The following is a 25,284-nucleotide window of genomic DNA, read 5'->3' on the forward strand; positions in this document are numbered from 1 at the left end:
CCTGTCTGACTCAGGAACTTCTAAGAATGCTTAACAGTACCCATGCATAAAGTATGGTCATATCAATAGGCTGTAATCATTTGTAGCTAACAGGCCTCAATACTTCCAAAGATGCACAGCTCCAACTCAGAATTCTGCTGCCCTTGCATTGATGACCTACTACCTAATGAGAACAGTGGACATCATTTCTCGCCCGAAGTACAGCATCTGAAAGGTCCTCCTTAGTCCACTTGGCTCTTCTGCAGTCTTTCCCTATGCATCAGCCATAGTAGTTGTTCAAAATCATGTCAGATCACATCACTGCTAGGCTTCTAATGGCTTCTCATCCCACTCAAGAAAGTTTTTTAAAAAAATTATTATTATTATTCTTTCCCCTGAAAACTGCTCCAGCCACACTAGCTTTCTAGATGTTCTATGAACACAGCAGGAACACTCCTATTCAGGGCCTTTCCGCCTGCCGTGGTCTCTGCCTGGCATTCTCTCCTCCAGAGAGCCTCTTGTTCTTTGCTACTCACTCTGTCTAAAACAAGCTTCTTCCGTATCCCCCTTCCCTGCTTTAGTTTTCTTCATAGAACTTAGACCATCTGTTCCATTATACATTTGCTTACTTGTGTGTATCATTTGCATTTTGCTACTGGATTATAAACTTCCTGGGGCTGAGGTTTTGTCACTTTTGGTCAATGTTGCATTCCCAATGGACACTGGGATATCACCGGTCTACCATGTAGTAGGTGCTTCATAAACGTGTGTGGAATAAGTGAAACCAGTCTTCCCCTTCACTGCTTTCATGATAATACAGAGGTTTAAAAGTAATGAGAGGACAGGCATTTGCCTTTCTGTCTTTTTCTTAGGACGAAAAACTAGCTAATGCAAGAGAGAAAGTGCCTCTTCTTTGTTCCCTCTTCCTCTTGGAAACCTCAGTCTGTTTTCTCATAAGGCCTTCAACTGATAGAGTGAGGCCCAGTTACATTATAGAAGATAATTTGCTTTACTCTATTAAATTTTTTCAAAAAGTTTTCTTTTTAAATTTTCATTTTATTTGAGAAGGGAGATGTGGTAGAGGAAGAGATAGAGAGAGAGAGAGAAAGAGAAAGAAACATTTTCATGTGCTGGTTTATTTTGCAAACAACTGCAACACTTGGGGTTAGGCCAAGCTGAGATGAAGCCAGGAGCCCAGAATTCAATTCAGGTCTCCCATGTGGGTAGCAAGGAACTAAATGCTTGAGCTATCATACATTAGCAGGAAGCTGGAGTCGGAAGCAGAGCTGGGACTCTGACATGGGTTGTGAGGATCTCAAAGAGCATCTTAGCTGTTGTGCCAAATAATCGCCTCATAAGTCTACTGATTTCCGTGATAATACTCCCAGCAATACCTTCACAGAAGCGCAGAGTGTTTGACCAAGTCTGGGTATCATGGTCTAACCAAGTGAGTTTATAAAATGAACCGTCCCTGTCCCTCACTCCTGGGATCTGCTGCGAGATCTCAGTTGAGAGCTCTACTGAATATTGCTGGTAGTTTGTATTAAACATTGTGGTTGCTTTTATTTTTTTCTGACTTAGCAGATACAGAAGCTATTCACTTGTTCTACCTTCGTTTATGCAATGCTTTCTGATCAGCAGCTATTATAGCTCTCATAACAATGAACTATTAATTCACAGTCTTATATACTGATTTTAGTAAAATTACCTTTTTAAAGGATAGAGATTTTTAAAACATACATAAACAAAACTTCAAGTTTAAAAAATATATACAAAATTACCTCATCAGAAGCTACTTGAGGTTTAAAAACAAAACAAAGTATTTTGGCATGCTTTGAAAGAGGACATTGACTTTGTACTCTACTATTTTCTATCCAAATTTACAATAACATACTTTAAATTTTATTTTCTAAAGTACTGTTCATCCAATTGTTATTATCCAAAGTTGCTTTTATCTGAGCAGTTGCTAGTTGATTATTAACTCTTTATTATAGCTTAGTGGAGGCCAAGGTCATGGGTTCAATTCTCACATAGTCCAATTAGCCTCACTTGCTTTGGGGCCTGCAGCATGGTTCCTCCACTGTCTGTAGCCATTGTGCAAATGGATGTTATTGGACGCTCAAGGCACTGTCTGAAAGAATGAATGGATGCTTGCAAATCCAGAGTTATTAATGGAAAATCAATTGGAAGGCCATAAACCTCATTCACAGTGATTCAGTAATGTACACAAAAGCACACTGCAAAAAGAAGTGTTTGTTGATCGATACCCTTAATTATTTATTTTTACTTTTCCCTTGAAAAACAAAAGAAAAGAGGAATCTCCAGGGAAATTTCTCTTAGTATTCTTTCTGTAGACATTCTGAAGATTTATCTAACATTTTGCATGTTTTCACAGAGCTATCTTTTATTTTTAGCACAAAAATGAGCTCTCAGATTTCACTCCCAAACACCTTTGGTGAGATAGGCAAGATAGCTGCAAGGCACATGGAAATAAATATGGCTTTATCTCATGCTAGATTAGGTCAAGATTTTGCAAAAGAGACACTTAGCACATAAAGAAGATAATCTCTCACAATTTTTTTCTTTTTTACAATGTTTTGAGAGTGTCATTGATATTCTGATAAATAGTTAGGGAAATTTTTGGTGTGCTGTTAGAAATTTCAGTTTTGTTTTTCCGGCTTAGGAATTAAGGTGATGCTAGCTTCATAGAAAGAATTTGGGAGGATTCCCTCTTTTTCGATTGTTCTGAGTAGTTTGAGAAGAATTGGAGTTAGTTCTTCTTTAAATGTCTGGTAGAATTCAGCAGTGAATCCATCTGGTCCTGGGCTTTTTTTTGTTGGGAGGGACTTTATTACTGTTTCTTTCTTTCTTTTTTTTTTTTTTTTTTTTTTTTTTGACAGGCAGAGTGGACAGTGAGAGAGAGAGACAGAGAGAAAGGTCTTCCTTTGCCGTTGGTTCACCCTCCAATGGCCGCCGCGGCCAGCGCGCTGCGGCCGGCGCACCGCGCTGATCCGATGGCAGGAGCCAGGAGCCAGGTGCTTTTCCTGGTCTCCCATGGGGTGCAGGACCCAAGCACCTGGGCCATCCTCCACTGCACTCCCTGGCCACAGCAGAGAGCTGGCCTGGAAGAGGGGCAACCGGGACAGAATCCGGCGCCCTGACCGGGACTAGAACCTGGTGTGCCGGCGCCACTAGGCGGAGGATTAGCCTAGTGAGCCGCGGCGCTGGCCTTTTATTACTGTTTCAATTTCTGACTCAGTTATGGGTCTATTTAGGTTTTCTGTGTCTTCCTGGTTCAATTTAGGTAGGTTGCATGTGTCCAGGAATCTATCCATTTCTGATTTCCCTGTTTGCTGGCATACAAGTCCTTGTAGTAATTTCTGGTGATTCTTTTTATTTCTGTGGTGTCTGTTGTTATGTTTCCTTTTTCATCTCTGATTTTATTGATTTGAGTCTTTTCTCTTCTTTTTTAGTTAGTTGGGCCAATGGGATGCAGCATTGAAAGAACATTACAGACCAATATCCCTGATGAACATAGATGCAAAAATCCTCCATAAAATTCTGGCCAACAGAATGCAACAACACGTCAGCAAGATCATCCACCCAGACCAAATGGGATTTATCCCTGGTATGCAGGGATGGTTCAATGTTCACACATCAATCAATGTGATACACCAAATTAACAGACTGCAGAAGAAAAACCATATGATTATGTAAATAGATGCAGAGAAAGCATTCGATAAAATACAAACTGGGTATAGGAGGAACATTCCTCAATACAATCAAAGCAATTTATTAAAAACCCATGGTCAGCATCCTATTGAATGGGGAAAAGTTGGAAGCATTTCCACTGAGATCTGGTACCAGACAGGGATGCCCACTCTCACCACTGCTATTCAATATAGTTCTGGAAGTTTTAGCCAGAGCCATTAGGCAAGAAAAAGAAATTAAAGGGATACATATTGGGAAGTAAGAAGTCAAACTATCCCTCTTTGCAGATGATACGATTCTTTATTTAGGGGATCCAAAGAATTCTACTAAGAGACTATTGGAACTCATAGAAGAGTTTGGCAAAGTAGCAGGATATAAAATCAATGCACAAAAATCAACAGCCTTTGTATACACAGGCAATGCCATGGCTGAGAAAGAATTCTAAGATCAATCCCATTCACAATAGCTACAAAAACAATCAAATACCTTGGAATAAACTTAACCAAGAACGTTGAAGATCTCTACGATGAGAATTACAAAATCTTAAAGAAAGAAATAGAAGAGGATACCAAGAAATGGAAAAATATTCCATGCTCATGGATTGGAAGAATCGATATCATCAAAATGTCCATTCTCCCAAAAGCAATTTATAGATTCAATGTGATACCAATCAAAATACCAAAGACATTCTTCTCAGATCTGGAAAAAAATGATGCTGAAATTCATATGGAGACACAGGTGACCTTGAATAGCTAAAGCAATCTTGTACAACAAAAACAAAGCCGGAGGCATCACAATACCAGATTTCAGGACATACTACAGGGCAGTTGTTATCAAAACAGCATGGTACTGGTACAGAAACAGATGGATAGACCAATGGAACAGAATAGAAACACCAGAAATCAATCCAAACATCTACAGTCAACTTATATTTGATCAAGGATCCAAAACTAATCCCTGGACTAAAGACAGTCTATTCAATAAATGGTGCTGGGAAAATTGGTTAAAAAAAAAAGAAATTTCAGTTTTGTGTTAAGCTGGCTTGAATGGGGTGATGAATAAATGTCAAGATGAATAATTATTTGATATTTCACTTTTAGGCTGTGTTGTACCAGTGATTCTTACAACAGGTCTCTTGTCATGTGTTGTTTCCTCTTTGTCTACTGCTAATTTATTGCAAGGGAGTCAGCTCAGACTTTAAGGGTTCCTTACCAGTCCTAATGCTTCAGCTAATATTTTACCAATCTTTCCACATTTTATCTTGGTTGGGTGAGAAACAGCTAGGATTATTCATCTTTGGTTAGAATGGAACTATAAGGGAATCTAACATCCTCTAAGTAATGCAATTTTCTCATTTGGCAATATTTAGATAATTCTATCCCTTCTCATTTCAGTCAAACAGCTGATAGCAGAAATTCGCAAAAGTTTTGTCAGGGGTGAACGTTTGGCTTAGTGGATATGACACTTGAGTCCCACATCAGAGTGTCTGGGTTCAATTTCCAGCTCCAGCTGCTGGCTCGAGCTTTGGGCCAGTGCAGACCCCCAAGAGCAGCAGTGATGTTTCAAGTAAAGCTTCCTCACTCCTGGCTCTGGCTCTGGCCCTGGCACAGCTCCCAGGTATTGGGGCGGGCATTTAGGGAAGTGAATCAGGGTTCTCTTTCTATGTGTGTCTCCATGTCTGTGTCTGCCACCTGCCTTTCTGTCTCTCCTTATTCTTGTGCCCCCTTCCCCATATGCCAATGAAGGAGGAGGAGGAGGAGGAAGAAAAAGAAGGAAGAAGGAAGAATAAGAAAAAGGAGAAGGTTTTGTTAGAATTTGTTAGAATTTGGTAGCATGGGCTTGTAACGCTGGCAGTTCCTTACTCTAACTTTTTCTTTTTTTAATTTTCAAGTCTTTCTTCATGCTTTGCTCAAATGATTAAAGAGCATGTTAGTTTATATTACTCATGAGTACATTTTTTTAAATCAAGCATTATAGTTAAAGCCCAAGTTCCCATGACAACCCACATTCCCTAGTAGTTTCATAGACAGATAATTTTCAGAGACAGGGCAGGTACCCCTAGTCAATTCTGCCACTAGGAACAGATTCAACTATTGAAATAAAAAGCCCTCTGGTAAATATCACAAAAGAGTTGATTTTTTTCTTAAAACAAGACTAATGACATCTTTCTTTCTGTGCATGGCACACTGGGACAATGAACTTGATTATTTCCAATAGAGGCATGGTGTGATTAAAATTGTTGGAAGACACAAGCTGATGTGATAATGGTAAAATTATCAGTGGGAGCCAAGGCTGGGAGGCCCAAGAGGGGAAAACAGAGTTATTCTTCATATTTGTTTAAATTTACTTAGCAAATTTGGAATTTTCCTTCTGCTCAACAAAAATAGAAGTATGAATTATGTTTCACACAATTTAAGTACCCAGTTTCATAAAATTAAATATTCTTTTTTTATATCCTATGTATCTGATATTTCAGCAAGATCTCTGAGTTCTACTAAAATATATCCTGAATCTGACAACTTGTTACCATCCATCCAATGACTATGTTATTTCTTTGCTTAAGATCTTCTAATTTCTACCCACAGCAATTAGAATAGTCAGATTCTTTATATGATCTAGCTGCTATAGTTTGGTTGTGACTTGGCCCTCAAACCCAGGCAGACATTTGAACCCCAAAGTCATGTTAATGGTACTAGGAGAGTAAAGACTTAATCAAATTCTGGTATTTAGGAAGTCAGCTAGTGGGAGGTTTTTGAGGTTTATTTATTTATTTATTAAGATTTTTTATTTGAAAGGCAGAGATACAGAGAGGTAGAGGCAGAGGCAGAGAGAGATGGAGGTCTTCCATCGACTGGTTCACTCCCCAAATGGCCTCAATGGCTGGAGCTTGTCTGACCCAAAGCCAGGAGCCAGGAGCTTCTTCAGAGTCTCCCATGCAGGTGCAGGGGCCCAAGCACTTGGACCATCTTATACTGCTTTCCCAGGCCATAACAGAGAGTTGGATCAGAAGTGGAGCAGTTGGGTCTCAAACTGGCGTCCATATGGGATGCCTGTACTGCAAGCAGCAGCTTTACCCACGATGCCACAGCGCTGGTTCCCAAGTCCTTCAGGTGTTGGAATGTGCCCTTGGAAGGTAGTTCTTGTGAGAGGGTTGGTTATAAAGTCCGAGTTGGATCCAACCTCTTTTTCTGTTTCCTGGCTCATCAGGTGGTCCTTCCTCTACAAGTGCTTCTCCATTGCCATCTTCTGCCCTCAGCAGATGTCCAACCAATGGGGTTGCCAGATCTTAGACTTGAACCTCTGAAGCTGTACACTAAATAAACCACTTCTCTTTATAAAGTTGGTTGCCTCTTACATTTCATTGTGTTAAGTGAAAAAGTTAACTAACACACCAACTTCAGCCTGTCTCCCACTCTTCATCTCCTACCTTCTAACCCTCTTCTAATCTACTGTGTTCCATCTCATGTATTATTCTACCTCTTCCGTCAACAGCTAAGCTCACTCCCACCTCCATGTGTTTTCACTTGCTGTTCCCTCTGCCCAGAACTGCCTCCTCCCAATTTTGATGGAGCTTGCTCCTTCTTGTCTTTTTGGCAAATGTCATATTCACCTAGATACCTTTTCAGACTCTCTGTCTCAAAGTCACTCTTCCCCTTCATAACTATTTCATCATCCTTTTGAATTTTCTTCATAGTTTTTTTTCACCATCAAAAATGATCTTTTTGTTTTTTTAGGTACCTCTACTTCTTATCAATACCTATTCACTGCAAAGGCAATCCAGGAGTACAAGAATTTTGTCTTGTTTATTGATGTATCTTCAGTGCCTTGATAATGTCTAGTTCATGATCAGTTCTAAATGCTTGAATAATCGAACAAAAGAACAAATAAATGAGTGAGTACTGTCACACTTGAAATTGTATTTTCTGTTTTACATATATTTACGTTAAGATTAGGTAGGGAAAATATTTTGAAATATTACTCAATATGCCTCAATAGTACTATTATAGACATACATCTGGTCGGTTTATTTATGGATGTATATATTAGGTATATATTGGGATATTTAATACAACACATACTAGATCAAGAAGAAACAATAGAGAGCCCAAAAATATTGTTCTTGGAGTCAGACACAACAAGGTTTGGATCTATAACACAGAGCTTAAATCTCTTTGTCTCCTAAGGTGAATAACTTAACAGATATGAAGTCCTTGGTGCAAAACTCAGTTGTAGGTGGTAGTTGTTATCATCCTCATATAATAAATCACCTTACTTAAGTACACTCATAAAGCATTTTGTGTAGATTAGGGCAAATTTGAAAAATGTCACTGGTGAAAAATGTTTAAAAAATCCAAGTAAATTTGACCAATTAGTCTAATAGTGATTCCACGTAATTAGTCTTCTAAAAATGTTTCTTTATAGTAATAACTTTTTATTAGAAACATAGTAGATATAAATAAGATTTCTGGTGAATTTGCTATTGAGATGTAATATGAAATATCAGAATTTCCTAATTTATGTGCAAAATTTACAAAGTCAAAAGGAAGGTAGAGATACATAAGTTGGTTTTTGAAAACAAATATTAATAAAGCAGTTTTGTGTTTATTCATTGATAAACACAATCTTTTTACTGATGAATTGAAATCTGTTGATACTGGGCATAATGCTACGCTGAAATCACAAATTTTAAATATAAAAATGAATAACCTTTGTGTGTTTGAGACTGATTAAAGCATCTGGTATAACATCTCTTTATTTTACCTTCAATGCAAATTATTTAAGACATAAAATAGTACTTATATCAAGACAATTCAATAACAGGGTGAGAAATGGAGTTAGGACAATTGGATATCCATATGCAAAAGAACCCATTTGAAAGCCATCCCTCACATTGTATACTACAGTTAACTCAAAATAGATCATCAATTAGTATAAAAGTGAAAGCTACTGGGGCCTGCGCTGTGGCATAGCAGGTAAAGCCACCACCTCCTACAGTCCCATATGGGCGCTGGTTTGAGTTTGAGTCCTGGCTGTTCCACTTCTGATCCAGATCCCTGTTGATGTGCCTGGGAAGCAGTAGAGGATGGTCCAGGTACTTGGGCACCTGTATGCACTTGGGAGACCCAAAAGAATCTCCTGGCTCCTGACTTCAGCCTGGTCCAGCCCCAGTTGTTGCGGCCATTTGGGACATGAGCCAGTGGACGGAAGATCTCTCTGTCTCTGCCTCTGCCTCTCTCTTGTAACTCTGCCTTTCAAATAAATAAATCTGTTTTTAAAAATTAAAGCTATCAAACTCCTAGAAGAAAATAAAGGAATAAATTTTCATTATACAAGTCTTTCTTAAGTATGACACCAAAAGCAAATGTGACAAAAGATAAACTTGATTAATTAAACTTACATAAAATAGAAAAAAGGCAAAATATAATAAACAATATGAGAAAATGGGAAAAAAATTTGTAAATGGGAAAAATATTTGTAAATCATATTTCTGATACGGGACTTATAGCCATAATATATAAAGAATTCATGGAACTCAATAACAAAAAGACAAGCAACTCAATTGTAAATGGGAAGAGATTTGACAGATACTCTTTCAAAGAAAATATTAAAATGACCAACAAGCACATGAGAAATGCTATACATCATCAGGCACTATGGAAATGTAAATCAAAGTGACAATGAAATATACTCAGGTGTCGCTTACTGATACAGATTTTTTTAAAAAGATTTTTGTTTATTTATTTGAGAGGTAGAGTTATAGTCAGAAAGAGGGAGAGACATGAAGAAAGGTCTTCCATTCACTGGGTCACATAGGCCAGAGCTGGGCTGATCTGAAGCCAGGAGCCAAGACTTTCATCTGGGTCTCCCATGCAGGGCAGGAGCCCTACCACTTGAGCCATGTTCGCCTGCTTTCCCAAGCCATAGCAGAGAGCTGGATCTGAAGAGGAGCAGCTGGGACATAAATGAGTGTCCATATGGGTGCCGACACTGCAGGCAGAGGCTTAGCCTACTGCACCACAACTCCGGTCCCTGATGAGAATATGTTCTAAGATATGCTTCATTAGTTGATTTAGTTGTGTGAGCATCATAGAGGGCACCTTACACAAATCCAAATGTCAACACTTGATGTGGCCTCTTGATATAATCAAGAGATGATGTTGAGCGTGCTGCCCATGGAAAACAGCATACTGTTTTACAGTAAGCTTGCCTTTTTACAAGTAGGAGGAATACTCATACACTCTAAACTAATAAAAAGCATAGTACAGTAAACACATAAATCAGTAAGTCATTTTTATCATTCTCAAGTAGTATGCATTGTACATAATTTTATGTGTTATACTACTTTTTATACACAGTGGAGTGAGTTTGTTTATACCAGCATCACCACAAACAAGTGAGTAATAGATTGTAGTACAACATTATGATGTTAAGATGTCACCAGGTGATAGGGATTTTTTAGCTTCATTATCTTTTTTTTTTTTTTTTTTTTTTTTGACAGACAGAGTGGACAGTGAGAGAGAGAGAGAGAGAGAGAAAGGTCTTCCTTTGCCGTTGGTTCACGCTCCAATGGCCACCGCGCATCGCGCTGATACGGTGGCAGGAGCCAGGTGCTTCTCCTGGTCTCCCATAGGGTTCAGGGCCCAAGCACTTGGGCCATCCTCCACTGCACTCCCGGGCCACAGCAGAGAGCTGGCCTGGAAGGGGGGCAACCGGGACAGAATCCGGCGCCCGACTGGGACTAGAACCCGGTGTGCTGGCGCCGCTAGGCGGAGGATTAGCCTGTTGAGCCGTGGCGCCGGCCATTCATTATCTTTTTAGGGGAGCAGAGTTCTAAATGCATGTCATCCTTGACATAAAAGCTGCTATGCAGAACTGGCCTGATTATACCACTCCACACCCTCTAAGATGGCTATAAAAAATAAGGAAACAAAAAAACCCAGAAAGTAACAAGTGTTGACAATGAAAATATGAATACATCAGAGTGTTTGTGCATTGCTGGTGCGAATGTAAAATGGTTGAGTTGCTGTGAAAAACAGATCATCAGTTTTTCACATAAAAAGAATTGCCAGCAATCAATTTCTAGGTATACACTGCATAATTTGACAACAGAGACTCAAATAGATACTTGTATGCCAATGCAATTGTATCATTATCATAATAGCCAAAAGGTAGAAACAAACCAAAGATGCAGCAACTGATGAATGGATAATGAAAATGTGGAACGGCCATAATATAGAGTTTTGAATCCCCAGTTACAAAAATGAATTAAGTATCATGTATTAACGTGCTATAGCTTGAATGAATACATGCTACAACATGGAAGAACCTTAAAACTATTATGCTGCTGGCGCCGCGGCTCACTAGGCTAATCCTCCGCCTAGCGGCGCCGGCACACCGGGTTCTAGTCCTGGTTGGGGCGCCGGATTCTGTCCCGGTTGCCCCTCTTCCAGGCCAGCTCTCTGCTGTGGCCCGGGAGTGCAGTGGAGGATGGCCCAAGTGCTTGGGCCCTGCACCCCATGGGAGACCAGGAAAAGCACCTGGCTCCTGGCTCCTGCCATCGGATCAGCGCGGTGCGCCGGCCGCAGCGCGCCAGCCGCGGCGGCCATTGGAGGGTGAACCAACGGCAAAGGAAGACCTTTCTCTCTGTCTCTCTCTCTCACTGTCCACTCTGCCTGTTAAAAAATAAATAAATAAATAAATAAAAAACTATTATGCTAAATGAATGAAGCCAGTTACAAAGGAGCATATATTGTATGGATCATCCACAATGGGCAAATTATGTGAACCATCCAGAATGGGCTAATCCATAGACATACAAAACAGAGATGTGGGGGCTGACAGGACGGTGGTTGTAGGGGGAATGGGTACTGACAGCCAGTGAATATAGGATTTTTTTAAAAGAAAAAAACATGTTTTGAAATTAGATTGTGGAGCTGGTTGTACAACTCTGAGACTATACTAGAAAACATTGAATTGTGTACTTTAAATGGTTGAATTATATGAATTTTTGTCTAAATAAAAGTGCTAAAAATGTGTTTTGGAGTGAACATGTATAAATATGGAAAACAATTTAAAGGCATTTAAATTGCTCAATAGATCATCAGATGGTTTCAATTTAAATTCAACTAATTCATTAATCTATAAGTGCATGTTCCTAATAGTTGCATATATTTTCTGCGTTCATTCCAAAGTGGGGAGGATCATGAGTTTTAATCCCAAGTGTCCTCCTTATTGCTATTCTATTGTAATGTTTATTATAGTAAAAAATAGATAAATTACAGGGAAAATACTTTGTCTTTCACCACCTGTTTCACCCTATTTCCCTCTGTGCAAAGTTATAACTCTAGTATTCTAAATTTTCACATGGGAAACCCAAATATAGTGTAAAGAAATTCTCCTTAGTAATTATTCTTGTCTTCATTGACCCAAAGTATCATAAACTTTACTTCTGCATGTCCACCACACTCTGGAGAATTTTCTGTTTTGTATTTTGTTTTAAAGACCTTTGGGCCAAGATTGAGTCTCCAAATCTACGCCACCTAGTGTCAAGAGTGAAGAAGTACTAGTTTGTACATTTCTTTTGAACAGTCTGGTAGCCAGCCAAGAAATGTTAAGAACCATCAACAAATTAATGACTAATCCTTATGTTTACTTTTTAATTCACAGCACTAACCTGTGTTCACATAAATTTTTTATGACTTTATCAGAGCTATGTTGGCTGTCTGAAATATAAAAGCTGGGAATTCAAAACACACTATCTTATTTCTAGTTTCTAACCATTTATAATTGAGGCAGACTTGATTGAACAAAAATGTTTTTGTTTGCAATATAAACATCAGACAAAGAAGAATGTGTTAGCTTTTTTCCTATAATATAAACTATATTCAGTCATAAATTCTGATACAGGCACATATTAAATGTTGGTTATGATTAGTTTTAAATTAAACTTTGAATATGTTTTCCACATTTGAATGGCAATAAGCTTCTATACCATGTGTTTATTTACTTGATGGATGAAATTCTGTCTGTCACACTCAGACTATTTTGGATGGGTGTCAAGATGATGGGTTGAGATTTCTATATCCTATATTGGACTTCCAAGGTTCAAGTCCCAGCTCCATTTCCAATCCAACTTTCTGTTAGTGTGCACCCTGGGAGGCACAAGGTGGTGACTCAAGTACTTGGATCTCTGTCACCCACATGAGAGGCCTGGATTAAGTTCTAGACCCCTGGCTTTGGCCTGACTGAGCCCTGGCTGTTGTGGGCATTTGGGGAGTGAATCAGCAGATGGAAGATCTCTCTCTCTGTGTCTCTATCTCTCTGCTTTCAAATAAAATCAATCAATAAATTTTTAAGAAGACTAAAAAAAAAGGAATAGACTGTGTCATTCCTTAGAATATGTAATATCCAATGTTGGTAATGTCTTTACTGGCAACACTGTAATAAAGTTATTTTTAAATTGTGTTATAATAAATATATTACATTATTTATAATTCTGTGCTTACTTCAGAGTGATCTACTTTGATAAAATAGACACATAAAAGTTGTTTTGGTTTAGCCCTTTTTTCCCAGTGTTTGAAAAATATTTCTCTATTACAAGTGGAAAATGCCTGGGGTTAGTTTAAAAGGTAAAATAAAGTACAATTATGTAAAGAAGAAATGAGGTGATTTGTTTGTATTGTGGACTCATTTTAGCTCACTTTGGAGTATACTTAATTTACATTTAGAAAAGTCCTGTCAGACATGTTGGCAGCATTTTCAGTAAAAATTTGGGTAACAATTTTAATAAATCCAGCTTCCAGATACTCAGCTGTAGCATTTATATTCAAAGGAGGCAAAATCTTATTACTATGGGTGAATTTAGAGAGGCTTAAAAATTAATCCTCAATAGATCATCCGATTTGGGACTGACACTGGTGGACTGAATCTTTCCATCACTTTCAAGGATAGCCTAATTAGCATGTGCGTGTGTTTGTAAATTATAAAGCTGTTCATTCTTAATAGGACTGCTCAGGGGTGAAGATAGTGAGGTAGGTCGTATATCATTTTTTTTTTTTGTCTAAATGCCATTGAGTAAGTGCTGCTGTTTTACTAGAGACAGTCATAATCCTAATTTTACAGAATTCTGTATGGGAATTGAAAGAAGTCATCAAGTCTACTCCTGATATTTCTGGGTCAGCATTTTTCTGGTGGAAAGAACCGTTTGTTTCACCTGCACATCTGAACTATGGGTTACTTGAAGTAGGGTGAGGGCTTCCAGAGCAAACCCTATGCCAATGTCCATACTAGGGCAATGTTTGACTTTCATTTTTGTACCAGTATGTGCACGTATTTGCCTGGTCTTTGGATGTGATCGACCATCAGGTTTTCCAGTGTTGATGGAAGTTTCCTAGACATCTACATGGGAAGTAATATGTGTGTTTTCTCAGAAAGATCTGCACAACTTGCCCTGAGAGTCCTGAATCTTATAATCTCATCATTAGGCTATCAGGACTAGGCCATCAAGAGAAACTATTAACTTCAACCTAGAAGTCTCTGTTAATGACCAATGTAGGACTGTAGAGAAAATAAAATGTTAGGCCTTGTAATGGAAATCTATTACTTCCATTGAGACTTCTGGGGTATTTCTAAGGGAGTGATTTTCCCTTTTGGAGACAGTATAGAGGGAAAGAGGCAGATGTCCTTGAATTTCCCCTTTGAAAATATTCATTAGTAATGTGATAAAGAAGAGGAAATTTGGGAAAGGACTCATAAGCATTAATAAAGAAACTACGAAAAATTCCAGGAGTTATCGTTGTCTGATACCAAAGCAGACTACAAAGTAGGACGAGTTGTCAATGGTTCACAGAAACAAGTGAAGGCTAGAAAGGGAAGAATAGAGAAATCAGTGGTTTTGAGTGAAAGATTTCTGGTAACTTTCACTTCCTGTCTGAAAGAAGGGCTGCTATAGTCATTACTGCCTGATGACAGAAGGGGGCAGCAGAGAGCTACCAGGTGGACTGATTCATAGTCCATTGAGGTGATGAGAATGCAAGGGTGGAGGAGAGCCAGAATGCCTCCTAACGAGTGATACAGAAGTGCCAGACTGGCTGATTAAGTGGGAAAGGCCTGCCGAGGAAGCTACCAGCACAGTTCTCCAGCTCTAGAATGCTTTTCCTTAAAGACCATTGGAATACCTGCTTTTGCATGACTAATGAGAAAATGGCCCAGGTTCTGGGAGACTCCAGACTGTAATACTTTTCCCCAAGCTTTTATCCATATTCCGCTACTTTAAGGGGCACAATACCATTGGAGATGTTTGCAGCAGAAAATTAGCCTTTGTATGGCAGAGACCTAGATAGGCATTCCTGTGAATGCCACTAGAGCTTCCAACTAAGCTCCTCTCATCATTCAACGTTATCTCTGGGTGTAGCATTTGACGTTGAGTTTTGCATAATCACTACAAGACTACCATCTGCTTGATTTCAATATAATTTCAGCAGCAGGGCTGGATGACTTAAGTGCTCCCCAAACAATCTTTCCACTGCTTTTGTTGCTCTTGTTCCTGAAGGTGTGGTGGGCGTTAGTACCTTACAGATCAAAGTTGAGGCCAAGCCAGTGAACCAAGGTAGGGAGGAGTAGATTAGTGCAAGGAAGGGAGGGTTATTTGCTTAACAATGTTGTGAAGTGCTGTACTTATTAGCTAGACAGAGTACCTACTTCATTTTGTCTGCCAGGAGTGGGCAGCCTCGTGTTGACCAATGACTGAAACTGGAGGAGGCTGAAGGCCCTTTCTGTGGGGGCTGGCTGGTAGTTGATGGACTCACTGGATGCCACTGAGGTCTATTAGGAGTCATGCCTTTGAATCATTTTGTGCCGTGAACATCTCAATCACAGCATGTGGGTAGCTTGTACTCAGTCATCCAGGGCATATTTACACCACAGAAATTGGGGATTCCTACAAATGACCTCCCCGCTGCCGCCCCCCCCCCCCCAAATGCTGGTTGTTAAACACTTGCCGGCACACCACTGAGACACAAGCTAGAACCGCAGGCCTCTGTTCTGGGATGGACAGAGATAATAGGATTACTTCACTTTTTTGTGTCCTTTTTTTGTTAGAATTTCCAACGCTTCTCAGTATTATAAGCCATTAAAGTGAAAATTATTTTTATCATCTACCCTCTGACTTACTACACACTGGGTTTATTTATTCATTTTTCTGAATGCCTTCGTTACTATAAGAGGTTCTGTGGCATGGGGCTGCATCAAGCAAAGCTTGGATGAGAGGACTCAAAACCCAGTGTTGACTTTGCCCTTAGTTAACTTGGGGGAGACAAACACCCTATTCAAACCTTAGCGACTTGGTCTGAAAAACAAAGAGATTTAGTCAAGCAAGTGTAGGGCACCACCACATGGCCCGAATTCTGTTAAAGGCCTAGATTTCGGAGACCTCCGCATGACCTGAATTCTGCTGAAGGCGTGGTTGGCCAGATTGCCAAGGTGACTGGTCAAGTTGCGTCAATGGCAAAGGTCATTTGACGTGATGCTGAGGCAGCTAAGGAAATGCTGTGGGCTCTGGTTAGCAGCACTTGCCCCAGTTACTAAGGAGCCCCCTGAAGACCCCTCCACACTGTGATTGTTCCCTTATTCCCAGCTTTCAAGCAAACAAATCCTTCCTGTAAACACAAAAACTCCCCATTGTTCCCTGTTCCGCTATGTTTAAACTCCTTCATCGTGAAATCCTCTTTTCATGAAACCACACAGTTTTTGATTAATTGATCACATCACCATTGACAGTAAATACTTGGAGTAACCAGACACGTGGACCTCTGCTTCTGCCTCCACCTTGGCAGTGGACAGAGTGCCCCCTGGTTTCCCCACATTCAAATCTCTAATTTGAGTCTGCTTCCTTAATCTGTGTGACATCATTCCTCTTTCGGGTTAACCTGAGACCCTGCCGTGCTGCATATAGCAAGCACGCTCTAGTTATTCCTGCTCTAAAATTCTAAATTAGCCGGCGCCGTGGCTCAATAGGCTAATCCTCCACCTTGCGGCGCCGGCACACCGGGTTCTAGTCCCGGTCGGGGCGCCGGATTCTGTCCCGGTTGCCCCTCTTCCAGGCCAGCTCTCTGCTATGGCCAGGGAGTGCAGTGGAGGATGGCCCAGGTGCTTGGGCCCTGCACCCCATGGGAGACCAGGAAAAGCACCTGGTTCCTGGCTCCTGCCATCGGATCAGCGCGGTGCGCCGGCTGCAGCGGCGGCCATTGGAGGGTGAACCAACGGCAAGGGAAGACCTTTCTCTCTGTCTCTCTCTCTCACTGTCCACTCTGCCTGTCAAAAAAATAAATAAATAAATAAATAAAATTCTAAATTACATATCTAACCTGCTTTTGGAGTATGGATGTCTGTACACTCAGGGAGGCTATCTGCCATAATCTCTAAATCCTTTGCTCCATTCCTCTGTCACTCTAAACTACTTTTTGATGCTCAAAGCCTGGGCAAAGGACCCTGGGCCTTTGCACTGGATGTTCCTTTCTAGGGATGTTCTGCTTCCCTTCTGCGTCCCTCCCATGTGACGAAATTCTGCTCCTCTTTGAAGGGTCCGTTTCTATGTGACCACTATTAAAAAGCCTTCCAGAATGCTCTTGCAGATTTTCATGGCTTCTGTCCTTTCGCTGTTTCTTGGAGTCCTGGCAGCTGTCTCCTACCCGTACAGCAGAGGCTGTGTAGAAAGGAAACTGGCTCTGTGCATGGACAACACAAAGCAGCTCCACTGGCTCCACTCCAGTCAAACCCTTTGAATCCATTTGCACCAGCTAGCTAGGCTGAACTTGGATGCTGCTCCAGCTTGGTTTTTACTTCTCTGCCCTTCACTACTCTGTGAACTTTATGTGTTACAGAGTCTCCTCGGGTGTTTAAGTCTCCTTTTGTTCTTGACCCTTAAGAGCCTCTTCTTTCATCCTATTTGGCCAGCTTTCTTAGATTCCTGAAATACTGAGCTCAGCCACAGCCCTGAGATCCCCAGCACCTTAGAGGGGGAGTTCTGGGGGTCGGTTCTGTAGCATAGCAGGCTAAGCCATTGCCTGCAATGCTGGCATCCCACATGGGCATCAGCTCCAATCCTGGCTGGTCCACTTCTTCTTCTTTTTTTAAAGATTTATTTATTTATTTGAAAGTCAGAGTTACTCACAGAGAGAAGGAGAGGCAGAAAGAGAGAGAGAGAAGTCTTTCATCCGCTGGTTCACTCCCCAACTGGCCACAACTGCTGGAGCTGCATCGATCTGAAGTCAGGCACCAGGAGCTTTTTCCAGGTCTCCCATGTGGGTGCAGGGGCCCAAGCACTTGGTCTATCTTTTACTGTTTCCCAGGCCATTGCAGAGAGCTGGATTGGAAGTGGAGCAACTGGGACTTGAACTGGTGCCCCTGTGGGATGCCTGCATTGCAGGTGGCGGCTTTACCTGCTATGCCACAGCAACGGCCCCTGCTCTACTTCTTTTACTTCTTTCCTTTTTTTTTTTTTTTTTTGACAGGCAGAGTTAGACAGTGTGAGAGAGAGACAGAGAGAAAGGTCTTCCTTCTGTTGGTTCACCCCACAAATGGCCGCTACGGCTGGTGCACTGTGCCTATCCGAAGCCAGGAGCCAGGTGCTTCTTCCTGGTCTCCCATGCAGGTGCAGGGCCCAAGCACTTGGGCCATCCTCCACTGCTTTCCCAGGCCACAGCAGAGAGCTGGACTACAAGAGGAGCAACCGGGACAGAATAGGCGTCCCAACCGGGACTAGAACTCAGAGTACCAGCGCCACAGGTGGAGGATTAGCCTAGTGAGCTGTGGCGCTGGCCCTTGCTCTACTTCTGATTCAAATCCTTGCTGATGTGTTGGGAAGGTGCAGAAAATGATGTAAGTCCTTGGGCCTCTGCACTCACGTGGGAAACCTGGATGAAGGTCCTGGCTCCTGCATGCAGACTGGCCCAGCCCCAGCCATCACAGCCATTTGAGAAATGAACCAGCGGATGGAAGATCTAACTATCCACCCCCCCCCCCCTTCTGCCATGGCTGTGACTTTCAAACAAACCTAAAAAAATAGAGAGGGAGTTCTGATATAAGCTTGGAAATCCCTCAGGGAGGAGACAGTTACTACATCCTTGTGTCCTCAGCGCCTATAATCATGTCTGAACCATAGAAGTGCTCAATGAATATTTATTGAATGAATGGATGGATGAGTGAACTGTAGGCTTACCCTTATCTCTTGATTGCTGGTCACTGAGTCAGGATGTTGCCCAATGGACTGGTGATTTTCTTTCTTCTTCTTCTTTTTTCTTTTTTGACAGGCAGAGTTAGACAGTGAGAGAGAGAGACAGAGAGAAAAGTCTTCCTTCCATTGGTTCACCCCCTAAATGGCCGCTACGGCTGGTGCACTGCACTGATCTGAAGCCAGGAGCCAGGTGCTTCTTCCTGGTCTCCCACGTGGGTGCAGGGCCCAAGCACTTGGGCCATCCTCCACTGCACTCCTGGGCCACAGCAGAGAGCTGGACTGGAAGAGGAGCAACCGGGACAGAATCTGGTGCCCTGACTGGGACTAGAACCTGGGATGCCAGTGCCGCAGGCAGAGGATTAGCCTAGTGAGCCAAGACGCTGGCCATGGACTGGTGATTTTCAAGTGGGGTTAGGGCCTCGAGGAGGATCTAAAAAAAGGATAATTTTATTAGCAAGATAATGCACAACACATAAAAATTTGCACAGAATTTCAGTGACTTCATAAATCCCATTTAAGCTCATGTCATGAGTGTCAGCTATATAGCCTCTGTTACACATAGTAGAGAAACACTGAAGATTTTAAGTCTGGAGATGGCGTGACAAAGACAATGCTTTAAGGAGGTGTTTAGGATCAACTGGAGATCTGGGCATCAGGTGATGAGGGGCTGGAACAGAGTGTGATACAGTGTCAACAAAAAAAGTGGGCAGATAGAAGAGATTATAGCAAGGAGAAATAGAGGGGCTTGATTATCAATTATATGTAGGAACCAACTGATAATTTTTCTGTGCTCTTGAAATAAGATTCTTGAAGATGATTGTTGGATGTACAGATGTGACAACTGACATAACTATCATCTGTTTTTAAAGAGTGATACTGCCACATATAAGTTAATATTTCCAAACCTAGTGAGAATTTATTGATGACATGTTTATATGCGCACATATCCACTGAGTCGATCATTATGGGTTGAAGAAATTGGTGGCATTTAAGGCATTCGGATCTGGCTGAAGAGCCCATGAGAGTATTTCAGGCTTGGAAAGCCAAGACACTCTGGGGAAAAAAAAAAAAAAAAAAAAAAAAAAAAAAAAAAAAAAAAAAAAAAAAAACAACCCTAAATGAAAGATTTCTGTGAGTGAGATCCCATAGAAAGAACAGGCCATCAAAGAAGGAGGTATCTTTCTCTTAAGGGAGGAGAGAACTTCCACTTTGACTATGACCTTGTCTAAATAGAATCAAAATCAGCAAACTCAGAAGGCTTGCATAGCCTTGGCAACTCATGACTAGAGCCTAGGGAGATTGCTGACACCATAAACAAGAGTGTCAAATTGTTAAGTCAACAACAGGAGTCACTGTGAACTTACTCCTCATGTAGGATCTCTGTCCTTAATGTGTTGTTCAATGTGAATTAATGCTATAACTAGTACTGAAACAGTATTTTATACTTTATGTTCTGTGTGGGTGCAAACTGATGAAATTTTTACTTAGTATATACTAAATCGATCTTCTGTATATAAAGATAATTTTAAATGAACCTTGATGTGAATGGAATGGGAGAGGGAGTGGGAGAAGGGAGGGTTGTGGGTGGGAGGGAAGTTATGGGGGGGGGGGAAGCCATTGTAATCCATAAACTTACTTTGGAAATTTATATTTACTAAATAAAAGTTAAAAAAAAAGAAATTGGTGGCATGGAGCAGGAAATAGGAAGTATGGCATCTTATAACTTACCAAATTTTAGAGCTAGAATTTTTCCTTCTTATTTAATTTTTAAATTTATTTGAAAGGGTAGGATGGAGGGAAGGAGAAAGAGAGATCTCCCATTCTGTGGCTCACTCTTCAAATGCCTGCAACAGCTGGGGCTGAGCTGAAACCAGGAGGCTGGAACTCAATTCAGGTCACCCATCTCGATGTCAGGGGCCTAACTACTCAAGCCATTATGTGCTACCTCTCAGGATGTGCATTAGCAGTGTGGTGGGATCAAAGTGGGGCTGTGATTTGACCCTGTGCACTGTGATACACGATGTAGGCATCCCAAGTACTGTTTTAACTACCTTGAGATCTGGCACATTTCCCACCCTCCCTCCATCTCTCCCTGCCTTCCTTCCTGCTCAATACAAGCTAGGATATTTTCTGTAAATGGTGTCTTTCCAACGTTTTTTCAAATGCTATATATCTTTTCATTCTATTTGATGCTCAGTTCAAACAAATTTACCTTCCCACAAAATATGTGCGTAATGCTGTTGTACTTCTACTGAGTTCAGGTTGGTAAGCTCCCTCACACTTCAGAAAATACCTGTCTGATTTTGTGATATTGCTAGTGTGCACGGGGCATGAATAACTCTGCTTAGAATTGCACTAAAAGCATGTACAATTTAGAAGATATCAGGCTTACCATCAATTAAGAATAGATATTATATGTGGTCTGTGGGGGCAGAGCTGCACAAATTTAAATGAGAAAAGATTAATATAAGTTCAGCCTTTTGGAAATATCTTCAATTACACCTTCACAGAAGTGGGTAAACGTGGCCTATTTCATTACTTTATGTGGTCTGCGACTTTTAATAATTTCATCTCTCCAATTTCTTTTTTTCTTCACTTGTTTTACTTTCCTTTTGTCTTGTTTCTGAGCAAGACTGTAAGACTTACATCTTCCTTTATGTCCTTAATTTCAGGTTCATTTCTCCTTATGAAAACAGATTCCTTTATTATCTTCTGTCTTGTTTGCAGTTCACTTTCTTTCTCCCCTGGCTCTTTCTCACTTGTCTCTTAGTAAGCTCACATGAGTTTATCATGTTTTCATACCATCATTTTCTGTTTCTCCTCCTTTTGGTCAGATGTCTGCAGAGTAACCTACTTTTTTGCCCTCTGTGCCTCACCTCGCAGGTTTTCTTCGCATTAATCAGGATGGGATAGATAATGTTGTGGTGATACATTCCCAGCGGCTTAGCAAAACAGGGACGCATGTCCCTTCATGTCACAGTCTGATGCAGCTGGTCTGGCGGTGGTCCTACACCACTCCCCTTCCAGTGTCAACTCAGGGTTGTCTGCTCCTTCTCTCCTTCAGCTCAACACTGTCATGTTGGAGTTGAACCCTTTGTATTTGTCCAGTCTTAGGAGAGAGTATCCATGAGAAGATACTCTTGATTTTAACTTCTCAGACTAGATGGGACATGTCACTTCTCCTCACCTTTCCACTGGTGAGAACTAGTTATGGTACCCTGCCCTTAAGCTTGAGGGCTGGGAAACGTGGAGAGGCACAAGAATATTGCATGAGAATGACCAGTCTAGCCACTACTCCTGTTTCTTCATTATCACATTTCTGTTCCAGTGGACCATGAGTGGGGCATACTCCATGTCCATACACTTGGAAGCAGACAGAGTATAGGAATACCAAATTTAACATAGCATTTGAGATGTTAAATGTGTTAGATTAGCTTGGATTTTAAGTAGGTCACCAGGAAGCTATGTGATCTGCCCGAGATGCTAAAGTTTGGGAAAGGGAGATTTGGCAAAGCACATTGAAAAATAGTAACTGGGGAAAAAACAAACAAAAATTTCATATTCCTACCTTACTAGGTTCACGACTGTCCAATATGAAAGTTGTGTTAGAGAATATTATTAGACAAAAATAAAAGTATGTGATGTTTTATTGTCAAATTGAAGCCACCAGAGGAAACACAAACTAATAAAGTTGTTCTTTTGTCTTTGAATAAGCTTAAACAACATCCTTTCTTCAGTTTAGATAATAGCAAAGGGAATTTAATCACATTTTAAATTAAATTCAAACATGAAGCTTCTAAAAATAATTGAAGTTTTGTGAATGCCTCTCTGCCAAGAGTGCTGTGAAATTCATAATTAGATTAATGTGTTTAATCCCCCTGGAGAATGGCAGTGAGGGTGAATCAGCGCTAATAACCCAGTACATCGCAGCTAAACAAAGTAAATGCCCTTTAATGTACTCTCAATGACCTCCTGAGTGGAGTTCTCGAATTCTCATAAATTCTCATCCACGCTTTTAACTTCTGGGGACTTGAGCATGAATTATGATTCTAAGATAGAGTTTGATTAATAATGTATGTCCATGGATAATTAAAAGGAACTCTTCCTTTATAGAAAAAAAAAAAATACTTTAGGTAGGAAGTAAATGTCTCAGATAATGTTCAGAGACCTGGAGCATATCTGAGATTTCATTTCAACTTTTTCTTAAGTCATCCCATTGCTCTTGGGAATCTGTTTTGAAGATCTCCAGAGAAAAATATTTTAACATCCCATAGCTTAAGCCATCCTTCCTGCCATGACTAAAGCTGTGTATTATTATACTGAACACTTCTCATATCATATTCCTTAAAGTCAAGTCCTATTGAATCCTTTACATTTTTCTTCTTATTTTTATGGACTTTATACACAGATGATTCTAAATTTATTCATCCTTCTGGAGGACACAGATTTTATTTATTATGAATTAGCACACTACTTGGATCTAAAATAATGCTGAGATTGGAAAGCTATTCATAATATGATTTTAAAATTGGAAGAACCCCTATAAAAACTACTACACCACTCCCTGATTTCCAGAGCTTAAAGAACTCTGGAAGTTCATTTTCTTAGTGGGAAACCTGGGTGTGAACTGAATGACTGTCAGCCTAGCGCTTTGTATGTTACATAATTTCTCCGTTGTGTACACAGCTTAATGCACATATAATGGATGTAAAGGCTTACTTAGGATCCAAGCAAGTTTGTAAAAGCAGTAACTAGAAAGTACTATGAACAAATTACTTAGAGAGTAAAGACAAAATAAAATCCAAATTATTGTTTGTAGTTATACTTTAACTTGTCTAATTATTAATATCTCTTTCCGATTTTAAGCTCCAAGGAAGCATGAATTACATTTAAATTTATATTTTGGTAACAAGAATATTTGTCTTTTTAAAAATAAATATTTAATTTGGCAACTTATAATGTATATTAATATACTTTCCCTAAGAACTGGCAATTTCAAAGATGATTTCCAAGGTCTGAATTTTGTGAAGCTTCTTTTTAATAAAGTCATCCCTTAAAGTAATCGCTGAATTTTATATTTAGCTAAATGTCATCAGATGAACAGCATTTTTACACTCTTGAATTCTTGTTAATTGCATCACTTTAAAATAGACAAGCTGATCAATGAGACATCTTATAAACTGGGAGTATTGGTGTCTTTCATTGATGGCTCATTCATCCCCAAATCAGTGCAATTCTGAAGTTTAAGCAATAAGTGAAGGTATTACTCCAAATGAATTAAAGGTATTTTTTCTTGATTTGGCTTTATTTTAAATTATAAAATAATACAACAATATATTCTCGTTGTACAAAAGTTAAATAAAACAGCAGTTACTGAGCAAAAAATTAATATTCTTCCTTAATAATTATATTAATCTCTGGGTGCCAGGACAAAATACCAGAGACTGAATGACTTAAACAACAGAAACACATTTGATTCACAGGTCTGGAGGTCAGATCAGGATGCCACTGTTGTTGGGTTCTAGTGAGGGTTTTCCGTCTTGCAGGCCATCAGTGATCTTTGCACTGTGTTCTTATGTGGTCAGAGATCAGACAGCCAGGTCTTTGGTAGCTTTTCTAACTAATCTCATCATGAGGGCTCCACCCCCCTGAGCTCATCTGAACATAATTATTTCTGAAAGGCCCCATATCCACATAACATCATTTTGGGAACTAGATTTCCACACGTGAATTTGGCAGGGATGGAGGGTGGCGGCGGGGAGGTGGTTATTCACAATTCTGTCTGCAGCAGAAATACCGATGATCTAGTACCTGCTAATTTCTATAAAGCCTATTATGGGCCAAGGTCTGTCCTAAACAATATTTGTTCACACACACACACACACACACATTTTCCAGATGAGGAAATGGAAGGATCTTGAGAAAACACACCACTAGTAAGTGGTAGAGCCAAGAATCAAAGCTTGGCAGTTTGGCAATGAAAGCCCAGGTTCTTAAACACTACAGCATAAAGCTTGAAGAGGCATAGCCCCACTCCTCTCCTCAGAGGTCATAGTGCCATCAGGTGGTGTGCATTCTTCTAAGTGCATTTACGTATAATTTTGGGGGTCTCTTTTCTTGGTTACTAAATTCACCAGGAGAGTCTCCTAGCATGTGGCATATTAAGCTGAGCCTTTGGACTTCTCTGCCCCTTGCATGGAATCCCACCTACTTTGCATCATTAATGTTATCACCCCTAGGGCTTGTGCTGTGGCATAGAAAGATAAGCCTCTGCCTTCAGTGTCACTCTGCCTTTCAAATAAATAAAAATAAACTATATAAAAAAAGTATTTGTGGGGTTGGCACTGTGGCATAGCACAAAG

This window comes from Oryctolagus cuniculus, chromosome 5 (genome assembly GCF_964237555.1).
Source record: "Oryctolagus cuniculus chromosome 5, mOryCun1.1, whole genome shotgun sequence".
In the NCBI taxonomy this organism is placed as follows: Eukaryota; Metazoa; Chordata; class Mammalia; order Lagomorpha; family Leporidae; genus Oryctolagus; species Oryctolagus cuniculus.